This window comes from Pinus tabuliformis, chromosome X (genome assembly GCF_031772625.1).
Source record: "Pinus tabuliformis cultivar Carrire ecotype Pingquan chromosome X, CPIR1, whole genome shotgun sequence".
NCBI lineage: Eukaryota > Viridiplantae > Streptophyta > Pinopsida > Pinales > Pinaceae > Pinus > Pinus tabuliformis.
The window spans coordinates 435,897,838-435,905,654 of NC_142308.1; the positions used below are offsets into that span (position 1 = coordinate 435,897,838).

The 7,817-nt window shown below is 32.8% G+C and overlaps 1 long non-coding RNA gene across 5 annotated transcripts; it reads right to left on the reverse strand.

Annotated features, from left to right (window-relative positions):
* Positions 1-2,253: 2,253 nt before the first annotated feature.
* LOC149140440 (uncharacterized) lies at positions 2,254-7,386 on the reverse strand. Of its 5 annotated transcripts, none has more exons than XR_016264760.1 (4): positions 6,935-7,386; positions 6,137-6,188; positions 2,614-2,681; positions 2,254-2,511 (listed from the first exon to the last, which is right to left on the reverse strand). It is a non-coding gene; the product is annotated as an uncharacterized LOC149140440 (long non-coding RNA). The 5 variants fall into 5 exon arrangements; XR_016264761.1 differs by having other exon boundaries at positions 6,817-7,386; XR_016264763.1 differs by having other exon boundaries at positions 6,076-6,188; positions 6,817-7,386.
* Positions 7,387-7,817: the final 431 nt, after the last annotated feature.

The following is a 7,817-nucleotide window of genomic DNA, read 5'->3' on the forward strand; positions in this document are numbered from 1 at the left end:
TAGAGAAAATAAAAATAAAAATTTGATATTTATACCGTTTATAAAAAAAATGAATATTATATTCAGTGTCCAAATAAACTAGGTGAATCATTCAATATTTTCATAGAAAAATATACAACTCTATGAGAAATTCTTATTGAAAAAAGTCCTTAGGTCAACTTCTCCTGGGACTGAAAACACCTAAATCATTATTCTTTCATTTGGATGGACCTGTCATTTGGTCAGTCCATAGTTCTGACACGTAGAAGAAGCAAATCAGGAACAATCTTGCCTGCCCAAAGTTTCAAACGTCCTTCGCTAAATATGCTTCAAACAAGGTATGAACAGTTAAAATCAAATGTGAGCTCCCTGGCCACGTTACTTTACTTCTGTCCTAAGTTACTCTGGGATCTTTTTTAAGGAGTCATTTATCTATGTAGGTGGAGGAATTGTTGGGACAGTTAAAAGTGGTTGGAATTTGGGCAAAAAATTTAAATTTTTTGTAGAGGTAATGTTTGAATCGTGTTTTTGATGGTGGAATGATGGTGGAAATAGATTCAGCACCATCAAAAATGTCTATGACACTTAAAATTTTCAAATTTTCAAATTTAACAACGGTAATTTAGATTTACAAAAATCCATGCCGAATTTTCTCTAAATATAACTGAAATTTACTTAACTTCCCAAGTAATTCCGCTGGCTAGTTAGACTACGGCTTTTTTTAATAATTTGGTGATAAGATTTTACTGGATGACCAAAACAATGATGCACCATACTCGTTGTACCAATTCCTTAGTTATTGTGGTATTGTTAGGTACATAATAATCGGCATTGGAAGAACGCAATGTGCACGACGCAATTCAACGCTGCCATGGTGGGAGGAGGACATCGTAAAATACTTGGCCTGCCAACTGCCCTTCTCCTTTCTGTGCTTTTCTTGTCTGTGAAATACTTGGGCGCTTGCCACCTGCTCTCCTCCTTTTTGTGCTTTTATTGTCTGTGAAATACTTGGCCTGCCACCTGCACTCCTCCTTACCGTGCTTTTCTTGTTTGTATCTCTGGGCTTCATTGTACTCTTGCTCGTGTTCTTACCGAGTACGTATCAGTAAGCATATTACAGAGGATTATTTTTTTTTATTTTTATTTTTTATACCACATTAGGTAGGGCTCCCTAAAAGAGTGTATTTATCCTTCGCAATTTGTGGAGACCTTAATGAAGAATTAAACATGTGTTAAGTAATTTGAGATTCTATTTTTCGTTAGGTAAACACCATACTGGAACATTCTTTAAATAATTAAGTTTGCAATTAAATTTGTTTTAATATCTAAATAGTTATGATTAGGTAAAGTTTAATTTTAATAATTTATATTATAGGTTTGTTGGGAAGCCTAATTTAGTATGGAAATTATTAATATGATATAAACATGATATGAAGAGGTATTATAATTAGTGTTTTCATCAAAATTAATAGTTTATTAGTTAGTTTTGATGGATCTATTTTCTAGTTGATTGTATAGTAATTGACACTCAAATAATCAGTTGGCAACATAAAGACTTAACCGTTTAACGTAAATACTTCCCCAATTTACACCACCAAATAAGCCTTTCTTTAATTATCCATCATGATAGTGACTCATTTCATTCCCCAAATATAACACTTGAACCAAGTTACACCATCAAATATGCATTTGGTTAATAATCCATCATAATAATTATCCATTTCATTCCTCAAATATAAACACTCAAATTTTAAGTAGTCTTTGTGGCAAAGTATGCATGGCACCTTGAACAATATGGTTGGGGGTAGAAACGTAGGCCTTATGATCTTTAAAAAAATTAATAATCTAAATCCAATAACATCGCCTCAAACCTTAATCTTACAAGAATTTTGTTAATGTAGATGGTTTGATTGTTTCAGAAAGATAGAAAATGCTTTCCATTTGTTTCCTTTCTTTGTTGATTGCTATCCATTTTTGTTCATTTACATACAATAATTTAGAATGGGCTATTAATTTTCCTAACCAATAAATTTTTTATTTATATATATTTCTTCCCATATTCTCATGAGTTTTTTTTGGTAAACTATGATTAAGTATGAAAATCAATGAAGCATGATTCATTATATTAGCGTTCACGATAACCACATTCACCATTTGAGGAGAGTAACATCCATAGTATATTCTATGAAATCCACATCATAAATGCAAAAATCAATAAATACATTGTCATATACAAAAGTTCAAAGTCATATATTTATATTTAAATTGGCCCAACTGAACATTTTCATACAAAATTAAATCTCATTCCGAGCATACATCATGACAAGTCATGCCCAACAATGAGAGAATGGAAGTTAGTGCCCTAGACACAAAATGGCATCTTGTGCCCAAAATGCCACATAGTGGCTAATGTACATAATGGATTTATTTATCACAATTGCCACACTTGGAACTCCTACGTAATTAATCCTCCTCTTCAAGATGGAGGAACCCTAGGACTTTTTTTGCCTTAGAGCACTATACCTCTCCAAGCTTTGAAATGGAAACAACAACATATCAATGTGTTCCCATATTACTATCATAGCTTAACACATTTAATAAATGTAATTAGAAATCAAACCTTAAAAGACTTACCTTAGACAAGGCTGCAAATTGTTGGGGGTTGTCCTCTTCCATGATCCAAGCCTCTCAACAATGCCTCCCTACAATAATTACAACAATCAATTAATTGAAAAAAATAAAAATGTGTAAAATCAATTTCACTCATGCTTGAGAATATTTTGATCAAATAATCAGTCTCACCATGACGATTTGAGGAAATGGAAATATTTTCCTTCCTAGCTTGAAGGTGGAGCGTTTTTCTGGACAACCTACTCTAAGGTAATGATGGGGCCTAGGAAGGATGTAGTTACAACAACTATAAAAGCAACTACTATAGATGTAGCTACAATAGATGCAATACTTATTGCTGTAACAACAATGGATGCACTAATAGGAGGTGGAGCGTTTGGATGGAAAACCTGCTCTGAGGAAATAATGGAAGATGAGGAGGATGTAATTGTAGCAAGTAGATGCATCCATTGTAGATGTAGCTCATAGTAGATGCAATACCAGTTGTTGCAATAGTGGATGCACTAGTAAGAAGGGTTTGATGATGGAGTGTTGCATGGTGAATGGGTGTGGGTATAATGGGGGAATGTAAAGGAAATAATAATGGATGTTGGAGCTTATACACCCTCACCAATTGTACAATAGGGGGAAGTACTGGAAGAGAGGAAATAAGAATGCCAAGGAATGGGGGCAAGCACCCAATGGTCAAACTTGGCATGTAATATGGACAAAATGGGTTGGGTGAGGATGGAATTGGCTAGGTATACAAGAGAAGGGACTAGGAACAATGACACATGCATAGGAATTTGTAATGTGTTTGATCAGTAAAGAAAACATCAAATTGAACTAGGCTAGGATAGTGGATATCACATTAAAAATAGATATAATCTAATATATGCTACCTAGGTGGGGGGTGATCTACCAGTCCCAAGTGGAGATGTCTTCTCAAAATATTCAGTAGACACTTGTGGAAACACAACAACATTAAGATTGATTTCTCCCAAATTACTTATATTTTTGCAAAACAACAAATTTTTAAATGCTACCAAGTTATCATTGAAATAGAAATGTATAAATTCATTTAAATAATTGTGTGTGAGGTGCCACACTATCAATTGTTGTAACCATGGATGCATCAAGATTGGGAGAACTAGCATCTTCCCAACTTGACAAGGGTGTATCATCTCATAGCATCTATGGATACCTAAAAAAAAAATCAAGAATAAGTACTTTAAAGTTATGTTTATTGAATTATAGTGTTCACTTGTACAATTAACTATATAACCAATGATTTAACATCAATAAAAAATCATACTAACATAATCCATAAATCTCTCATGGATATGATCCTCTATCAGACCATGGAAAGTATGCTCATGATGAGAGCATAGATGTGGTGCTACTTGAATCTAACTAGAAACATTGACCTAGCTAGGTGGAATAGATGGTATATAATCAATGTGGCTCGAAGATCCTACACCTTGAGGTTTAAGATAGTCCTCTAACAGATCTCATCTAGACACCACCAAAAATGAATTTTGTTGCGTTAGATTGCATGTGAGATGTATTGTTGTAGTGCTAATGTAATTAAGGTGATCCAAAAGTTGAGGTGTTTGTGGTGGAGTTGGAAATATGTTGGCCCTCTTAATGGATTGCACCTAGCATTTGGTCAATCCTACAAAGAGCCAAGACCAACCCCCTAGAACTCACTATTGTCAAAATAGTTCATGTGAAGACCAACTATGAACATGACCCACAAATTGTGAAGAAAATATAATGACACCTCCTTATTATTATGAGGTTTATCAAAAATCATAAATCAATGACTCATAAAATCTCTTTCCATGGATCAAATGTGCACCAATCCATGTAAGGACATCTCTTCAATGAATTAGAGGGGTGGTTGGATCTAAGGTCAATAAATATCCCCAAAATCATCTATATGGTAATATTAAAAAGTTTAACATACTCTTAATGATATTAGTGGAGTAGAATTCTCCAATCCAGGCCCTATATTCAATTATACTTGTCAATTGACCATGGCCACTATTAGTGAAAATAATACTGTTATTAAGAAATGTAGCTAATAAAACTTTTAATGATTCCTTATGTTCCTAACTTTTTCCATCAATATTTTTAATTAATTTAAATATTATATAATTTGTGTTTCTGAGTTGGGATTTTCCTCAAAATTAATGTTTTCTTGTAGTTGTATTCTTGGATTGCTTTTAAGTTCTCGTTATAGGATATAATCTTAAAAAAAGAAAACAAAAAATTAAAAATGACTTAAGTCTAAAAATAAGAGAATCTCTGAGAGCTACGAACCTTGAACACAAGCATGTCCATGTTCTAACTATGTTGGAAAACTGTTTGCAAATGGGAAACCACATCAGTTGGGGAAACATTAATGAAAGCCAAGACTATTTTTTTTCATAACTAAACATGAATATGCTATTTTTTAATTTTTTTTTTAATGTGTTATACTTTTAGTTTTCAATATGTTATTAATGAAACCCAAAGCCAATTTGTTTTATAGAGGAACATGCACCTGCTATATTTTTTTTTTTTTAAATATGTGTTATTTTTAAGGTTAGTATTTTCTTCTGACAAGTGACATCTTCCAGCAACCACCTTCCCCTCCCGTCGTGTCTGTATCAGTGATGCAATTCGTCTATAATAGCCGTGTCTGTATCAGTGATGCAATTCGTCTATAATATGCCATTTAAGCTGCCGATTTCTATCGTATACGTTGTGCGTAATTAATTTTCCGTGAACAGATTTCCTATTTGTAAAATTTGTTACAGTTTTTAAAATCAATTTTTTTAAGGCATGCACATTATTTGATATCCAAACTATTTAGCCAGTTTATAGATTTAAATCAAATTTTAATAATTTACATTATTTGATCCCAAAAGATGGTTAACTAGTTTTATCAATCAAACAAGTTGAGAAATAATCTTTGGTAAATAATTTGTAATTAATCATTTAAATATTGAAATTTAATAATTTTCAAATATGGTGTAGCAGGGGCTATGCTGCACTTTTATATTATGGAGCTAATGGAAATTTGTTTTTACTTTAATAAAGTTTTAAAGTGGTAATAGTATGGAACTTTTTAATTATATATGTATATATATATATATATTTTTGTTTATTAAGCAGTTTGAGTTCGTTAAAAAATTGATTAAGTTTGATTTGTGGTTTGAGAAATTCTGACTCAGGATATTTAAGTCTTTAAAATCACAATAATATTGCATTAACTTGAACCATACTAGTTTTTCAGTTTTAACACTTTTGCCTACAAAATTTCAAACAAATAATCTTCGCATCACAATATAACTTAACAATACATCCATCACCCTCTCTTCTCAACTCCATATATATAACTTAAACAATAAAATTAAAAAACCAAATTTCATAAATTATTTCAACAAGTTTAATCAAAATTTCTTATCATTCATAATGAATTGGGTGGCGAATACTGACCTAGCCAGACAACGAAAATTGCCACAGTAGCAGAGATTTTCATATAGCTCAAACACATTACCATGGCACCACAACGCGCATATGTTTTCCCGTGACGGTATGGTTCTCTTGCCCTGAGATTGAAAACACGCAAATCTCTTCAAATAAATAAATTGATCCGTTTAGAGTGGATGTTACAATTCAGAGCAGTATTAAATGCAAAATAATGTCACTTATATATGAGTGGTTTGGTATTTATTGCGCTGAAAAGCTTAAATAAAATAAAATAAAAATTATATTTTAAATAAAAAGATAATTTCGTCATATGTCGTAAAGTAATTAGAAGAAAAAAAGTGTGAATTAGATGTTTAAATTTTATATTTTTCAAAAAAATTTCAATAAAAAATTTATATAAATTATTTGAAGATCTATGTTAGCTAATTTATATAGATATCAATTTCATATATATCTATATATAAAAATAAATTAAATTTTTATAATTAAAAATTTTAACTCACCTTATATGTAATTTATTTAGCATTAAAAATACAATTTAAAAAATAAAAAATAATATATTATATTTTATACTTAAAAAAAATTACCAGGTAAAAAATTTTGATCTCTACATGCAAATTAATACAAATTAAATCCATACTATCTAGGCTAATAAACTCCTACTAACCACAGCAGCCCTACTTCACTGCAGCAAATCCCGTATGAAACATTATTTATTCGTTCGAAGGTTAATGAAATACTGTTTACATCATTGAAATACCAAGCCCTCTCTTGTTCTCAACATCGTTTACAGTCACAGAAGCCCAAGCCTGTTTTACAGAATTTTGAAATGATAAAAGCAAATGAAGAAAAGTAAAAGAATTACGTGGTCAGCATTCTTTCTCTTGCTTTGATAGTAGCTCTCTCATATCACGATAGCGACAACCGTTGATGGAGTTCAGGTCCCTCATCGCCACTGATCCATATGGCTCCATCGCTGATTCGGATCTGGCCCGTGTTGTTGTGCCACTGGACAGGCGTTGCCTACAGCAGCCATCATTCAATTGACAGAGTGGTCAGACTCATATCTATAAATCTGCACCACCCGGCCATATTCCCTTCTCTAAACAATTTTCAGGCCTGCTTTTCGTTGTTGTTGCTGTTGAAGAAGTCGATGATGTTCTCTTATATGGATTCATTGCCGATGAGGGAACTGAAATCCAACAATGGTGGCTGAACATCGTGATGAGAGAGAGCGAGGGACAGAAGAGGAGAAAGCTACACCTACACAAGTGATTCCTCAGAGGAAGACATGGAACTTTTTATTAATGAAATGGCATGAGTACGTAGTTGTGACAGGTAGAAGAAGCTAAAATTTCAAAGATGCTTCCACAAATGTGCTTCAAACGAGGCATGAACAGTTAAAATCAAATGTGAACTTCCTGTGTGGGGCCACGTTGCTTTACTTCCTTCCCAAGTTATTGTGGAGACCACCTTTTTCTTTAATAATTTGGCCATAAGATTTTAGTGGCAGACAAAACAATGATGCTCCATGTTCGTCCTTAGTTGTTGCGGTGTTGATGGGGCATTGGAGGAATGCATTTTTAGACTATGCGATTCGGCGCTGTCAATACTTGGCCTGCCACCCGCCCTCCTTTCTGTGCTTTTCTTCCACGTATCTCTTGGGTTCTGTTGCGTTATTCCAATTCCCTTTCCTAGTTTTCTCGTTCATCTTTTTTTAAAGAGGCTTAGTTCTTTGAAGAAGTTTT